General features: G+C 38.7%; 1 protein-coding gene across 40 annotated transcripts in view; it reads right to left on the reverse strand.

The window, feature by feature from the left end:
- Window positions 1-18,371, reverse strand: part of LOC109422269 (dystonin) — a 707,557-nt gene that overhangs the window by 239,610 nt on the left and 449,576 nt on the right. The gene's annotated exons all lie outside the window — the stretch shown is intronic.

Below are 18,371 nucleotides of genomic sequence, written 5' to 3' on the forward strand. Positions count from 1 at the left end.
GCGCTGGGTTTGTTTATGAAAAGATTTGTGCGCCCGAAATCGTGAGTAGGTGCCAAAATCGCCCATTGAGGCGACCATTTTGGGATTCTAACAAGTCTGTCCTTAAGCAGCTGTTGAGGATGTTATCGCAGCTGCAGTCATCAAGACAGGCCCAGAAAAGTTGACCACCTGCTTACACCAATTGATATTCAGGATTGGGAAACTGAACAACTACCGGAGGAGTGGAAGGAAGGGGTAATCTGTCTCATTTACAAGAAAGACGACCGTTTGAAATGTGAGATCTTCGATGTCACCATTTTGAAAGCCGCCTAGATATCCCAGATCATATTTCTTGCGAAGTTATCGAACCGGCTCCATCAACAGCCGCTCGTCAACGGAAATGCCTCCAGAAATGTCGTTATCCAGATCTAAACGCATCACCTATTCATCGACTTCAAGGAGTCATACGACAGTATGGACAGTATGGAAAATCATGGCCGAAAACGACTTTCACGAGAAGCTGACCAGACTGATTGGCAGCCGTGCTTACTATGGATTCCGTAGAACAACTAAGGCGAGTTTATGAACTAAGGAGCATATCGCACAGCATTCAATCCGAACTGTGTCAACCCTGCCATTCCTCACTAACAAATCTTACAAATCCACCACTGCGAAAAAAAAAACTTCAAACGCCATCTGAACCGCATTCTAATTAAACTCGGCCGAGATGCAAATTCCTCTTTACAGGTCTGATGCGGATTCATTTACCTGTATCACAGTACACCCAGTGCAATCGATTTGCTCGAATTTCCTCGCATTTATTGCTTAATTGCATACGACGCGTATGCAAAATAAACAAACAACAGTCGGATCGGGCTCAGTCCGGTCCGCCGGTATCGTTTGATGTTAAGCCGCTACCATGTAGGTATGCACATGCGCTCTATACCGAACGAGCAGACCGCCCGGGTTCACTTCTTCAATCAGGTGTGCAAGGTGTCCACTTTACGATCAATAGGTACAAATTGCATAAGCTTATAAAAACAACAAACCGGCGGCGTGCCGGTGCTATCGCACACGCAGCAGCGATCGGTTTGTAATCGATTAGAATATGCGCCAAGCCTGCAGTGCCAGTGCTTGCTCGCTCGCACGGTAATAAGTGTCGAATGGTGTTCGATCCGTGCGTGGTGGCGGGTGAAAATGCGAAGACTTCAGCACTTCGTTAAGACTTGAACGAGCGAGGCGCGGATGCGGTATGTCAAACTCGTGAAGAATGTATATGAGGTGGTCGGGGGTGAGATGTGCCTCCTGAAAAGCCTGTTTATGAATGTCCAGTCCTCCACCTTTCAATAACTGAATTGTATAAGCTAACGATTAATACAACATTAGTCCTTAAACGTGATCATTATCAAGTAAATTCTGAATTGGTGGGCTGGGCGCATTTCACATCAATCCCCCCATATTGATTGGCAATGAGGACGTTCCTATCAGTCGTCCAAATAAGGACGTCCCTGAGAAAGGACACGGCGTCGTCCATCAGATCAGCAGCGACGGCTCACGAATTGTATGTTCACTTTTCTGCACCGACAATGCAATGATCGGATCCACCGATCGTTAAATCAATTAATGACGGTCCAATGTGAGAGTCGATAATCGATTAATGGGACTCGGATGGGTCATAAAAGAGCGTAATCCAAAAATGGTTGGATGACGACTATACCTACCAAAAGACCAACCAGCAACGCAGGCAGGTCGGCTTATTGCTGCATCGCGAGACAAGTACCACCCGCTGGCGCTGGCTGGCTGACTGGTTCGGCTCATTCATTAAATGTGTGACGAGGATTGATTCATCGTCGTGTGTTGTCGTAAGCACGACGAGTGTTTGTTGTTTGCAGCATTCCGCTTTGCTGCACGGTCAGAAAATTCACTCATTTTGGAGCTAAAGTGGGACAACTCAAAAATGAGTAATTTTTTTTTCCAGCGATAGCGCTGGCCCAAGTGCGAAAATCTCATCAGTTTAAGTCGTATAATATTCTTGCTGATGTGAAGAATATTATACGGCCTAAATTGGTTGGATTTTTACACTTGGGCCTGCGCTATCGATGGAAATGCAATTTACTCATTTTTTGAGCTGTTCCAGTTTAGCTCAGTTTTGTGTGAATCTTACTCATTTTAGAGTAACATTTTCTTAGCGTGTGTGTGCGCTTCGATCCATAAATTGTAGTCACAGCAGCAGCACTTAGTGGAGACACCATGGTGGTAGTTTCATAGCGATTCCGCTAGTGCGGCGTTGGCATCGCACGGGGGTGTTTCTATCGGTATAGCTCGACCAGCACACCCCGAACAGAGGAGGATAGCAAACTATACTATTCGAGATTTACGTTGTTTACAATACTCCGTGACTCTTTGAGGTAAAAAAATTGGATAGGTGTTAAGGGCACAGAAAAAAAGGTATTTGGTAAAGTTAACAATCAGTGCTTTTTACAGCAGAACTATTAAATCTTTTATTTCTTTTTCTTTTTGCCATAACATCCCTACTAGGACTCAGCCTTCTCCTAGCTTATAGCAATTTTGGTCTACAGAAGACAGTTGACACTGGTTAGCGCAGCTCAAATCATAACATCGAACTTTAGCTGTCAACGAATGAAAATGAACCAACATCTGATTGCCCAGTTTAGATACTCATACCGCCCAAATTGGCTTCGTTTCCGCTTCCTTTTCACTTTCATTTCCAGAGCCTTATCTCTAAAAAAAATTCTGGAAAAATCTTTGAAGAAATGTTTGGGGGAACTTCTGGAGAAATTACCCGAGGAATTACGGAACGTATAACCCTCAAGACATCCCCGAAGGAATCACGTAAGTGATTTCTGATAGAAACCTTACTCCAATCTCCGTAGAAATCCCTGGAGACATCCCTAAAGGATTTCCTGAAGCATTTTATAAAAAAAAAAAAAACAATGAAAGAACCCTTATTGCAATCTTTGAAGAAATCTCCTTGAGAAATCCATGGAGGAATTCCTGAAAAACGTACTGGGTCAATATCTGGAACAGTTTTAGAAGAAATCACAGCAGAAATGGATTGATAAATTTTAGCAAGAATTCCAGGAGAATTTCCAACAAGATTTTCTAAAGGAATTTCAGAAACAATACCAAAAAATTTTCTTATAGGAATATCAAGATGAAACCCTGGAAAAATCTCAAGAGGGACCCCTGGGAAATCCATAGAGGTTGCCCAATTGGAAAGTCTAACAGAGGAATCATAGTGAAATTTCCAGAGGAATTCCTATATGAGTAATAACTGAAGGCATTGATAAAGGAACATTTTAAGAAATTCCTAGAAGGATCCCTTAAAAAATCGTAAGAGGGATTCTTGAAAAAATCTCTAAGAAAATCGCTAAATTTATTCATCACTAGATTGTATCCAGGGGCACGTTCTCCTCCATTTGGGAAATTTGTGCCTTCCGTAGATTTATTCATGGACTAATGCTCAGAACAATTCCTATAGGGATTATTGCAGAAATATTTACTGAATTCTTTGAATACTTCACTAGAGGAGTTCCTTAAGAAATTACTGGATAAAGTCCTACAGGAATACCAGCAAGAATTTCTGGAAAAACCTCAGCAGAAGCACTTTTCAAAAAATATTCAAAATTTCATTGCATTCGGTTCATTGAATCCGGAGATATAACAGCTCAAAGTTGGCTATCGAATAATTATACCTTTTTCTAGAATCATCATAACTTCGTGTAGAATGTCCCGATCTTTTCCAAATTTTAACCACTGATGCACAACTAGTTGATGAACTTACAGTAAACATTTGAGAATATTTGATGCCCTTTTCGAAAAGTTACAGCTAGTTGAAATTTTTTTGAAAAGTGAAAATTTTACCTGTCCCAGTTATTTTGAGTATACCCTGTATGTATGGATAAATCCCAGCAGGATGTCTCAAAAGAATCGTAAGAAAAATCCCTGGATAAATCCACGTAGCAATTGTTGTATGAATTCTTGGAGAAATCCTTGGAGAAACCCATGAATACATCGCTGTAGGAGTTCATATAGATTTTTTTTTTTTGGAAAAAGTCCTGCAGGAATACCACCAAAAACTTTGGAGGAATGCTAGCAGGAGTTTCTAAACGAATCTCAAGAAAAGGTTTTGGAGAAATCACAGTAAGAATGCCTGGAAAAATCTTAAAGAGACTCATCAGAATGAATCGGTTTCTTTTCTATCTGTATTACCGAGATTTTTGAATGAGTCTTTATAAAAATCCATGAAAGAATTTAACGATCACGATCGTTATTTAAAAACTTCCAGCGGAATTCTTCGAAAAACACGAGCAAAAATACTTACAAGGAACCAAGCAATAATTCTCGAAGCAATCGCAGCAAGAATTTCTGGGGGAATACCACCTTGAATTCCTTAAGGGTTTCTAATGGATAAATCCCTGGAAGAATTCCGACAGCAGTTTTTGAAGCAAGCCAAGCAGGAAATCTACAACGCAAATCTTTAAAAAAGTATCTGGAGCAATCCTGACAATTAAATCTGGAGGAATCCCAGAAAGAAGAAGTAAATTGGTTGACTTGTAATCACAAAAACAGGCTACGTTTATTATTTGTTTTGTTCTAGAGGAAATTAAAATGAATAGTCTTTAAGCCTATATAGCCGAGGCGGTAAACGCACGGGTATTCAGCATGACCATGCTGAGGGTGACGAGTTCGATTCCCGGTCGGTCCAGGATCTTTTCGTAAAGGAAATTTCCTTGACTTCCTTGGGCATAGAGTATCTTCGTGCCTGCCACACTATATACACATGCAAAATGGTCATTGGCAGAGGAAGCTCTCAGTTAAAAACTGTGGAAGTGCTCATTGAACACTAAGCTGAGAAGCAGGCTTTGTCCCAGTGAGGACGTTACGCCAAGAAGAAGAAGAAGTCTTTAAGCCCATATAGTCGATGCGGTAAGCGCACGTGCAATCAGCAAAAGCAGGGTGGCGAGTTTGATTCACGGTTGCCCAGAATCCGTTTCATAATAGACATTTCCTTTCCCAAGCAACACACATGTCAAATGAAAGTTACGACAGCGCAAGTTTTGGTTGTATAGAAGTTAATTTAACGTTATTCTAGCATTGTGTTGGACTTACGTCGAATTAACTTCTATAAAACTAAAACTTGCACTGCCGTAACTCTTATATGACATGCGTGTCACTTGGGTTACTACCTCGTGTATAAAATATCTTCATGACTACCACACGATATACATATGCAAAATAAACATTGGCTGTGAGGGATTTCAGGTAAAAATTGACAAAGTTCTCATAAAATACGAAGCTGAAGAGCAGGCTGTGTCCCAATCGCAACGTTACGCCAAGAAAAGAGAGCGCGGGAATCTTTTAGCACTTTAAAACAATATTGTTTCAAAACATTAGCTAAGATTGGGAGCTAACATGGTATAAATGTGCTAGTTTGTAAAGAAAGTTTGGACTTTTTCAAAAGTTACTCGAGTTTTGTTCATTGCGTAAATTTTCTATGACGCCTAAAGAGATCATCTGCATGAATGTTGATTATAAAAATGAAAGGCTGACAAACTCGGGTCAAAAAGCTGACAAAATCTGGGGCTGACTACATCGGTCCCCACTGTATAATCAATGATTCTCAGGATTTCTATCAAAATTTGATACAATTTTGTATCATTATTTTTTCAAAAGTTGAAGACTCAGAACTAAATTATAATACAATGAGTTATCAAACAGCATTTATAACATAATGTGATATAATTGAGTTATAGTTTTTTTTAAACACCAAGGATGTTGAACATGATTATTAATCATGTTCAACATCCTTGGTGTTTTCAAAATACTATAACTCAATTATATCACATTATGTTATAAATGCTGTTTGATAACTCATTGTATTATAATTTAGTTCTGAGTCTTCAACATGTAACATTTGAAAAAAAAAATGTTACAAAACTGTATCGCATTTTGATAGAAATCCTGAGAATCTTGAGGTTAAAATCCTAGTAATACAGTGGCTAAATTAATATCACATTTTGTTATAATTTTGATATGATAATAACAAAATAGGTTATAATCTTGATTAGACCAGTGTTCTTTTTGATACCATTTTCTAGTACCATTTTAGTTATTTTAACATCATCCTGCATCTAGTTTATAGCATAAGTTATAGAAAAATATTATAACATCATAACAGAATATGATATAAACTTGATTCAATACAGATTCAGATACAGTATAGTGATCGGAAGAGCATTTCGTTCTGATCGTCCCCACTTTGTTGATTACCATTCGCAACGCCACCGCCATAATCAATCCCGGTTTCAATTTACGACTCCCATTTAATTCAATTCCACGTCATAACAATCGCACTCCTATCATCACCCTACCATGAGTACAAAACCGATCGAAGACGGAGATCCGTCGTCTCCAATTCCTCGTTGCAATTCGTCAAACGCTCCTGCTTGCCTGCTGCCTCCAATGCGCCTCCTATTTTGGCTTAACGCGAACGTCTTATTTACGGGCGGCGGCAACCGCAGTATTGCGGCGATAAATCCCGAATGAAATACACGGGCGCTTTTCTTGACATGTTAATAATAGGGGTTACATACGATTGGATCGAAGGGGCGCGGGCGCCCCCATGTGCATCCAGAATCAAGATTGCAATTATGCAGCCAACAGCATGTACCCAGAGGTTTGTGCTTATGGTTCTAATTGAATTGCCGCAAGGCGGCGATCACACTCAGATTGATGCTGCTCTAAATCGAGAAGGGTTGGTGGTGGGGTCGTGTGCTTCTGACCCGACAGACGCGCTTTTTGTGTGTGCGTCGATGATGAAAAACGCAAAGTTTACCATAAATCTGGGCCTGTCCAAAGAGATACAATCACGTCATTCATGAGATCGTATCGCACCGAATGTGGCGACAACGACGGCGACGACGTTGCTGCTGATTGCAATGGCAGCGTAAAGAATGGAATCTATAAAAAAAAATGCAGTTGATATGCATTGCAATGGACTGATTTTTTTTTGTTGCATTGAGCTGCCAACAAAATGTCATAAATCTGCAGTGACCGATGACAGCTGATCGATCAAATCGGGCGCTATAAAGTCTGACGGACTCAGCAGTTTGTATCAGGAGCTGATAGTTCAGAACGACTTAGATACCTATTCTTGTACGAAAAATGACACATACAACTAAATTGCACTGCCGAAACTATTATATGACATGCGTGTTGCTTGGACAGTGTGGTTTCATGTCCAGCAGCAATGGTCAACAAATTACAATAATGATTTCGTAGTTTCCACAAAACTTGATCGATCACCTGGTCACAACCTAGCCTTGAATTGCATTGCAGCTGTAGATCGACTATGTAAATTTTTGAAATTGATCAACCCGTAGAAGAGTTGTTGGAATATGTACCCGACAGATGAAAGACTCTGCTGGTAGGATTACTCCATTGATAAATTGTTGATTTATACTCCTACCTAGGGACAATGGAAATTCGCGGCAAAAAATAAAAACTTCGCTGACTACTGTTGTAAAAAGATCAAAAGTTCACGGCAATTTCACAGTCTACAGTTTTTACCGAACTGTCAAAACATTAGTTCTTAAGTTATATGGAGCTTTCCCAAGTAACAATGAATGCTGAATAGTAAGAGTATTAGCTGAACAATAGCTGGTTAATGGTGTCAATGGCTGAACATAATGGCAGCTGAATATTGGTCTGAAGTATGGCTTGTCCAATCTCTTTAATCAGTAGTACATAGATGGCTGAATATCAAGTTGAACATAATATAATTCATCTGGGTAACCAGCTTTAAAACATATAGCAACTTGTAGAATTAATCATCTGTTGTTCAACCTAAATAATCAAACCTGTCAAATAATTTCGTAAAGCGTGTTTTCGTAAGCTGATGATCGTTTTTGGTGTAGAATCATGCCCTGAATCCGAAAACGCGAAGGAAAAAAATACAGTAGAGCGGATTTTTTTTCGACTTTCCATACAAGGTTGATGATTTGAAATCGATTTTTGTTCTATTTTTAAACAAAGTCGCTCACTTAACACACCTCATTCTCCGTAATCAATGCTCCGATTGAGCTATATTTTTTACTGTATCTCGCCTACATATGATAAGTCAAAAAAACGTTAAGAAAGAAATAAAACTAAATTTACATGAGCATGAGCATAGATGACCGCACAATTCGTAGTTGCAATCCACCATAAAACTAAATTTACATTCGAAAAGCTGACTTTCTTAGTCTTGGACTATTCAAAACGGTGTGTTTTGCTTTGCCCAACGTTTCGGCTCTTTTAGTGAGCCGTTTCAAGAGGATAGCTCAAATAAAATAGTCAAAAAGTCGGGCAAAGCCAAAAACACCGTTTTGAATAGTCCAAGACGAAGAAAACCAGTTTTATGGAAGCAACAAATTTCCAATGGCACTCATTACGCACTTAATTTACATCATTTAAGTTTTATGACGGTTCCTAGAACCTTTTCAAAGCTTATTGGACTTCAGATTGTTGCTTGATGGAGAGTGTGAGCCCTCTTTCTCATTACCCAGAATCGAGCAGTATGAAGGGACCCAAGCCAAAAATAGCTGTGCATAGTTGCATCAGCAGAGCACCCAAATCGTATTTCAATTGTGAAACATCCAAAGGAATTTGCGTGTCTCATTGAGTATAATAAATCGTATAGTATTCCAAGTAGTGATCGTCAAATTTAGCTGGGGCACATTGTGGACCACAAATGCATATTCATTAGCGTTAAAATCTGTTTTCAAGAGGTGTTTATCTCCTTCTATCTACAGTCATCCAATTAAGCTACTCGGAATGCGAAATAATTACTTCCAAATTTGCATCTTCGGAACATGCTTTTTTACAGGCTTCTGGAGCTTTTTCAGCCTTTTCGGCAACTACAAAACACCAACGGATTTGTCGAATGCTTTAAACCTATTCCTCGCGGCGTTCCATTTTAATGCGATGGTATCGCATCGAGCGCATTGAAGTGTAATAAAGATGAAATTAATGATGAATTTTAATGCGTGAAAAAGTCAAGGTCATGGCGCTGCTGCTGCTGATGTTGCTGCTGATGGTGATAATCGAAAATGGCGTTTTGAGAGGATGGGGGATCCAGCGGGCCGTTCGTGTTGACGGTGCCCATTGAGGAGGGCCATAAATCTCCACCTTGATGCATCGCCGCCTGCCGCCAATATCTAGCTGCACTCGACAGACGACAGTCGACAGTGTATGTCGTTGTCGTATCAGGGTATGCAAATCTCCACTCATTCCACCGATGAACACTGGCTGGTGGAGTCTGCTTATCAGACTCAACTCTACTGGAGAGTTGATTACCTTGGGGCAGCTAAGTAGCTTTTAATCTGAACCTCTGACAGGATAGTTGTCCTGCTATTATCACATCAATCAGTTGACAGCACTAAACGGCGGTCCTCAGGTGAATGGGAAACTTACTGTGTTAATCGATGATTTCCCATCGGCTAGTAGGTATGCTAAGTAGATGATGGGGTTCAATCGATCGAGTTAGCTTTTGAGTGACCCGCGTTGATGGCGCCTCGGAATCCAATTAGTATTGGAGAAGTTTTGAAAACCGTCATAAAACCTAAATGGTAAAGAATTCGAGAAACTCTTGGAATCTAATTTGCTTAAAAAATGATACTTGGCATAAGACTGAGTTCATTTCCAACAACATTTTGAAGTCCACTTGGTTCTGAAAAGGTTCTGAAAGACGTAGTAAAACCAAACGTATTTCATTTTGGTTTTATGGTGGACTTAATAAAATATTCGACTTAAAATGTTACTTGGGAGATAATTGCCTAACAATAATGCTTGCTCCAATGACCTATTTTTCTCCTTTTCCTTCGACCTCTTGGCGTAGGGTCCTCACTGCGATAGAGCCTGCTTCTCGGTTTAGTGTTCTTTGAGCACTAACACTGTTATTAGCTAAGAGGTATCTCAGCATGTATCTCAATCAATGACCATTTTTATGTTCGTAAATCTTATGGCAGGCACGTAGCTACTCCATACCCAAGATAACCGAGAAATTTCCAATAGGGGCCATGCACAAATTACGTCACCCTTTTATATTGATTTATTTATTTATATTAACAGTTAACGTACCGACCGGGAATCGAACCCAGACATCATCGGCATGTATACACACTTGTTTGTTATTTGGGCAACATGAACCCTTCCTGGGTACTACTATGCAAAATGGTAAACTGAGTCCAAAGACTTTGAGGCTAATTAGGCCTCCCATTCAAAAGAAAGCCAAGTGTCAAATTTCAACTAATAGCAGCATATTGTAGCCACTTTCCGTATCCATAACGACCCTCACAATAAGGCTGTTTCATGGCCAACCGTCTACTGCGGAGGCGGCATCCTGAGAGCTGAAAATTGTTCATCTCACACACGCCGTATCTCAGCCGGCTCACCTTGAAATCCCGTCCCGAGTTGGTGGTGATCGCTCGTTGGTTGACCGTGCCGAACCAAACAAGCGGGATTTATGAATGAGTTGTCGTTGCGCGGTGGCGCTTCGACAACTAATGAATGAAATCCTACTGAACGGTTTTGAATGAATGGCGGTCTTTGGTGCGGTAGGAGCGATGTTGTTGTTGGGTACTAAACAGTGCGTTTAGTGGATTTTCGAGTGGAGGCGATCCGCCGCCGCCACCTTCGAGCTGTGCCACCGCACTCCGAGGTTCGTCTGATCAAGAGAGGCACGTGTCTTTGTCAGTAGGAGGCTCGAGGGCGCAGGGGGAATGGGCAATAATTGCACCGATGGTGTAAAACACCTTAGAAGCAAAAAGGAGTCAAAAATATTGTATTTCTTTCTTGGGTCCTAAACATCCTTTAGCATTAACAAGTTGATTGAAAGTTCACGGACTTGTCAGCTTGTCGGACCTTGAAGCTTACGCATTGTAAAATAACTGTTTTTTTGTCAGTAGATATGCAATATTCAATCAAATATTAAAATTAACATTATAAACACACCTAGAAAGGGCATTTTACAGCGGTCTCCCCTGAAGGCTTTTTCGATGCTCGTGGGTTGATGCAGCAGCGCGTTTTAAATGGGCAATTAATATCCGGTGACTCCGGTATTAAGCTATGACTGTGAGGCTCTACCTACGCGCTTCGTCGATGTTTCTGCTAATAGAGAAGGTGCGACAGCAGCCGCGTGAACTGGCTGAGCTGAGCTACTTCGAATGGAGGAAATTCGACGCATAGCTGCTTCAAGTGTCCGGGCGTTAAATGGCGGAACGTGATGTGTGATTTGTTGTTTGGCGCAGCAATGTCACAGCTCCCACCGGCTCCGGCTGACTGCCTTTGTCCTCTGTCTGCGATTTGTTGCTAGACTAAGAGGTTTGTTTAGTTTGCATGTTAATATGCAGTGACTTAGAAGCAGAGATCTTGGCTGATTGCGCCCTATTGACACAAATCCATTAGGGTAGCTTTTATCATGGTTAATTGAGAATAATTATTCGCCTTCTACCTACTGGTAGGTGATCTGCATCGAATTTCCTGTATAAAGTAGTGGGAAGTATTCAAATGCAAACAATCATAAAACTTATTCAGATGAGGCAACGTGTCTGAAAGGTGAAATGCTAGTAATCCATGTTTACGTCATATCGCTCTTGAACGATTTCAAGAGTTCTAAAACTCAACCTTATACATTCCATTCAGCAGTATAAGAGTTGCATAACTAATTTGTTCGGCAGCTAACCCATGTTTCTACATCTCAAATTAAATTCAATTACCGTTCACACATAATCTCCGGTAATGATACGTTTGCGCGTTTATGATTCATATTCAAGTTCTAGTAAAGCACAGTAATCAATCCCACAGCTAAATATAGTGTAATTTCCGTTGTCAACATTCTTCGAACCGCTGCGATCGTCGAGAGACAACCTCCATTACGGCCTTTTTGAGCCCTCACCAGCAGTTTGTTGGTGTGCGTTGCTCAGTGGGAATAATGCACACGCCTCCAGAGCGGCACCACCGAAATGATCGATCACCTGCCAACTACCAGGTTGAAAGTTCTCGATCGTAGACGTATCACCTCCCACGGCGAAGTGCAGTAATTTCAGTGCACTTGTGCTGACTGAGTATGTATAGATAGTACTGAGATCACGTGTGGGTATGTGCATAAGAGCGCTAACTGCCACCCCCTTGCTGCAGCTAGATTGCCAACGGCAACAGTCAGTAGAATTGGCGGAATGAAGTGAAGATTGTGGGGTGACCCGATCAAAAGATGTATCAAACAGATGATCGACTTGCAATATTACAAATAATATAGATTTAAACCTTTCGGGACGCGCGTTTTGAAGGGTTAATACATTTTAATAATAAGTATATTAGAAAATCGATAAAATCTATTGAGTTTGAAATAATCAATCAAGACAATTGTTGTTGTTAGCAAGATTAAATGCTATAGCCCCGATACAGATCGGATTGAATCGGGACACCTTCAGCAGTCCATTTTGGCCATAGGAACTTTTTTTAAGTCAAAAAGACTAAAAGAAATTCTTAGAACCATCATAAAACCAAAATAAAATGTATGAGGTTTTATGACGGTTCTCAAACCCTCTACAAGACTAATTGGCCGTCAAAATGTTACTTCGGGAGTATGTATGTGTGATTCCTTTCTCCATTACGGTGCAAGATCTTCTTGCAATGAATGTTTCCAATTCGCCGAAGAAACATTCTTTAATTTTGTCACATCACTCCGATCGATTGCTGGCTCTGTGCAAATGGAACAAACGACAATCGACAAGCTGGATTGTTGCCACTTGTGATATCCGTACTTACTTGCCTATTCAGAAGCCCATTTATGGTTGGAACTGCGAGCGATCGGATATTTTGCCTGCAGGAGCGCAATGTAATAGCAGGTCAATGGAGGCGAACAATTTTTGGCGTAGGAGGTTGAAAATGCCATCATTACAACGGCTCCCGGTACAACTGAGGAGATATTTAGTTACTGTTGCAATGCTGTAGTGTTGAGAAGAATAAAAATATGTTCGGATCGTATAAAAGTGTAGCACAATAATTTGTTGCAAATTGACTCATTTTGTACTTTTTTTTTTAAATCTGTTAAAAATCAGATAGGGTATTGGTTCCCTTATTAAGCATGTGACTCCCATTTTCATCCTACTAAAAACAAAGGTTTGAAGGGCTGTTTGTTTTGTTTCTTTTTTTTTGCTAGAAGTAAGCACGCATGAAAACAAAAGAACGAAATCAATCGGTGCCGCAATCGCTTGTTTTCGAATACGATGGATATGGAAACATGAGATTACGTATGGCACTCATACCCTACTTTAATAAAGTAGTAAAGTATTAAAGATATTTAGAACAAAACTTGTTTTACACTTTAGAGCGGTCAAAGCACACCACGTAGTGCGCCCTGTCTACGGTAAACTCACTCACTTTGCTCGTCATGCAACACTGTTCAGCGATATTGACTCTCTCGCTATCTGTCTGAAGTACACTCAGCAACTGCAGTTAGTTCAGCTCAGCAACTGCTGGCTATTCTCAGATTATCTACAGAAATTCCTTCTGGAGATTAATCTAGGAATCGCTCTTAGGTATTTATCCTAAAATTCCATCAAGGGATTTCATCATGAATTCCTTCTAGGGGTGTCCAACCTTTTGGTAGAATGCCGTTTGACCGAATCATTATCAAAAGCATTCAGAGGAACTTTTTTACATTAATACTGCCAATATGATCATCAAAAATACCTCTTTCTTTTGACCATAGGCTATTCTTTTAAGTTTTAGGATAAGCTGGCGCTAAAACTGCCAATATTTTATCCTAAATTTCTCCTTGACTAAAAAATAGGTTGTTCTATCGAGTTATACAGATGTGGAGAACAGAGGCATGGTCACTTGAGTTATACATCCATTTTTCGGCCAAACGGCATTCGGCCAAATGACCCTTTCGGCCAAATGGCGTTCGGAAAAACGGCATTCGACCAAATGACACGAATTCTGCGGAGTTCCCCAGGTTTTTTTTTTTCTGGGGATTCTTCCAGAATTTTCATCTGTGGATTCACGTAGGGTCTTTTTATGGGGATTCCTCCACGATATTCTATATGAATTCTGATTGGTTAGAAATTGTAATTACTTATGACAAAAGCAACTGCTATAACCCTTTCAGGACGGAGCGCACAAAGTGAAATCTTCATACAAATGGCTCAACTTTGGCTCTTCAGAACTCATAGATTTCCCAACAAAACAACAATTTTTTTTTCTTATTTGAAAGAACTACTCTTTATCTTTCGATTTCCAGTTTTGACTGCCTAGATAGGTCGAAAATAAAATTAAAATGCGACAGATAATACTTTTTCGTGTTTTACGGTTTTCGTCCACTTTTTGTTTACCTTGTTGTGGTGAATTTGACAGACAACGTAAACAAAAGTTTGTTTTCACACATACAAGTATCAGTTATGGCTTAATTGTTGAAACAGTTTACATCACATAAAACAAAGTCTAAACAGCTGAAAAAAATATACAAAATTGTTATTGCTCAACAGCACAATTTTGCTGGTTCGTCAAGAGAGGGATAACTGAGAAGAAAATGTACAATCGTATCAGGAAAATCAACTTTTTCGACGACGTATAGCACTTAAATAGCCATTGATCAACCATATACTGGTAGGTATACCTCAATTTAATGAACAATTCAATTTTAAAATGTCTAAAATACCGAATTTTATATAAAATCGAAGCAATGTTCTATTTTATTTTTTTTTTATTTATATTCCAAAATAAATCAAAGCATATAAAAACTGCATGAAAACTCAGTTTTCGATAAAAGGCTCTGAAATTTATTCAGGAATTCCTTTGAAAGTGTCTCCGAAGATTTAACCTGGAATTCCTTTACGAATTGCTTCAGAAACTCCTCTAGTAATCCCTTCTGAAATTCCTCAAGGGGTTCCTCTGGAAATTTAGAGAAGTGAGAGAGAGAGCGTGGTTACTGGTTGTGCTGTATTTGCCGAACGATGCTCGGTCGCCTTTTATTGCAATTCTGCGGTGTTAAATAAAAGTAAGTAAATCTAGAATTTTCAACTTTATTATAAACTACCCAAATCAAAACAAATTCATTTGGAGAAACTACTGGAAATTTCTTCAGAAAATCTACCAAAAAATTCTTTCGGAAATTTGTCCGAGTATTCGGCTAAAAATTCCCTCACGGATTCTTTCAAAAAATCTTCCATGGATTCGTTCGGAAATTTTCTTCAGGGATTAGTTTAGAAATTCCTACTATTCTACTAGTTCCATGAAAATTTCTTTCAAAGCATCTTGCATGATTAACTTCTGAAATTCCTCATTTTTTTCAAAAAACTATCCTTGTGTCCATTGTATCTGTGTATCCATTATCCATTTAAGCAAAAATTCCTGCAGAGATTCTTTCAAAAAATCGATTTTTTCAGAAATTTTCTTGAACTTTTATTCAGAAAATGTCAGCGATGCCTTCAGAAACTGTTCCAAAGTTTTTTAGAAAATGTTTCAAAAGTTCCACAGAAAATGTTTTACCAGAAATTCCCACATTGGAAATTGCACTAGCGATTCCTCATGGGATTCCTCCAGAAGTTTCACAAAGAGTTGTGTGAGAAAGTTGTGTATGAGTTTCTGCAGAAATTCCTCCACGGATTTCTTTAGAAAATCTTTCAGAGATTTTTTTCGGGACTTTCCAAGTTTTTTTTTCGAAAAATCCTTAGAAAATTCCTTACAGCATTCTCTCAAACGATCTTCCAAGAATTTATTCCAAAACTTTCTCCGGGGTTTGCTTTAGAAACTGCTCCAGGGTTTTTCTTCCTGGGAAATCTTCAGAAATTCACCAGGGACTCTTTTTTAAAAAATATGAGATCCATTCGAGAATTTACTGCAGGGATTCCTATAGAAACTGCAATAGGAATTTCTTCACATTTTTTTTCGAAGAATTCATTCAGAAAATCTCTCATGGCTTTTATTGTAAATTCAACTGATAATTTCTTCAGAATTATCTTCAGATTTTCCTCTAGAGATTTGAATTACAAATTACAAATTTCTCCAAGGATTACTTTGAAAAAAACTTCCACAGATTTTTTGATAATACTTTCATGTACCCTTGCTGAAATCTATCGTAGGATATATTTAGAAAATCTTTCACGAGTTCCTGAAAAATCTCTCAGTGATTTTTAAAGAAATTCTTTCAGGGACTCCTTTGGAAACTCCTCGTAGATATACTTTCAAAAGCATCCAGGAAATTCTAAACAAATTCGGTCAGAATTTTTTTCACCAAATCTTCTTGGAATTCTTATATACTTTAGAATGTCCTCCACAAATTTTTCGAAGCAATCAATAAGAATGTAACACGCTTTTAAAAATGTTGCATGAATTCCTTTAGAAAATGCTTCAAAAAATCCTTTCAGGAATATGTTTTTTAGAAAATGATTCACAGATACATTAAGAATAAGAAGTTTAGAACTCTTTCAAAATTTTCTCATAAGCTTTCTAAAAAATTTTCCCCAAGGATTGCTTTAGAAATTCTACAAGAGATTTTAAAAGAATTTCCCAAGAGTTCTTATTCCAACAAGATATTTTTTTTCCAGAAATTACTACAAGGATTTCTTTAGAAAGTCTTAGAAATTGCTCCAAGGATTTCTTCAGAAATTTTTGTACAGGGTCCTTCAGATATTATTATAAGGAATCTTATGAAAAAAAAAAACTGTAAGACATTCTTGCACAAATTCATACAGGGATTTCATCAGAAATTCTGCCGGGTATTCCTCCATGATTTCCTCCAAGCATACCTCTAGGAATTTCTCCATGCATTCCTCCAGCTCCATGAAATCATTAAAAAAAGTTTAGGATTTTAATAGGGAATTTCTCCAGGATTTTTTTTTTTTCAAAATATGTCAAGAAGTTTTGTTAGGTATTCCACCTGGGGTTTCCAAGTGTAACTTTAGATATTCAACCTGGAATTTTTTCACAAAATCCACCTATCGATTCTTAAAATATTCCAAATTCTTTTATGAATTCATTTAGAATTTTCTACAGTTTTTTTTTTTCAAGTCCTTCTGAAATTTTCTCAGTGATACTCTTTCAATCCTCAGAGACTCCTTCAATATTCCTAGAATTACATCAGACATTTCAGGAGGGATTTCCCCAAAGGTTTATTACAAGTTTTATTTTTGTGTTAAATGTACTATTTTAACTGGGAAGCGTTTTTCTAAGTTTAATGCACATTTATAGTGCTCTGAAGTTAAACAGCACCATGAAATCTCAGCAACCTCATTTTTGATGGCCTACTTTTAGGTCATTTCAGGCAGAAAACAACTATCAGATAAATGAATCGTTCCCTATGAGGGACATCAAAAAGTAAACGTCTCGCATTAAAACCTGAATATATAGCCTCCCTTAGGATCAGAAATTTTTGGACAAAACGCAAGCTATGAAAGCAACCGAAGCTGCGAACTAAAAGGCAACCAGCTAGACAAAATACTTTTGCAGGATTGACTGATGGACCAACAAAATTTCTGAAACCTCGTCATCCTGGCATCGGCAGTGGTTATCTAATAGGGTAACAGGGCAACATTTATGTTCTGTGTTGTATTTGTCCAATTGTGATGTCCTAATTTTTTACGCATTTGTAAGGTTCCACTACAATATGTTATATTTTAATGTGCATTTGTAGTGCTTCGTTATTTTTCCGTAATAGGTTTTTTATGGATTCTTCCAGAAGTTGTTCAACAATTTCTTTAGGACTTGCTTATGTGGTTCCTTCAGAGATATCACCCGGAATTCATCCATGCAAATTTACACGTGAAGGGGCGCTGAAAATGGGGAACCTGGACTAACTAGCTCTGGTTTTACCATGACAGCACTGGAAATAATGTATCACACATCTTGGCCGTAATCTGCCTTAGCATACAATGACTTTTTATATAATTTGCTAAAAAGAATTTGCTACACGCCAAGATAGTATAAGGCATCTACCAATAATATCAGGAATATAAAATAATTATTGGTGAGGAAGTAATAAGAAATCTTAGAAGAAGTTTGTTAGAATTGAATTTTAGGGAAGCTTGAGGTTAAGGTAAAAATATAAAACTAAGTATGGCATGAGGTATGCTTTGGCGCTATTATGGGTGCTCCACAAAACAATTTATTGATGTGAAGTTCTCCACGTGTCAAAAGGCTTTTTTATTCCTTATTGGGTATTAGGTCACTGCGACCTGTTGACAGATCTATTGTGACAAAAGACGATAAAGAACTGGCTCAGAATCCAAAAATGCTGAATAATATAAGCTCTACAATTGTTTTTTTTTTGGCTTGTAAAAACTGTAACTTTCTAAATGCTGTGCTCAGTTACAAATTCTGTGGACAGA

This window comes from Aedes albopictus, chromosome 3, assembly GCF_035046485.1.
Source record: "Aedes albopictus strain Foshan chromosome 3, AalbF5, whole genome shotgun sequence".
In the NCBI taxonomy this organism is placed as follows: Eukaryota; Metazoa; Arthropoda; class Insecta; order Diptera; family Culicidae; genus Aedes; species Aedes albopictus.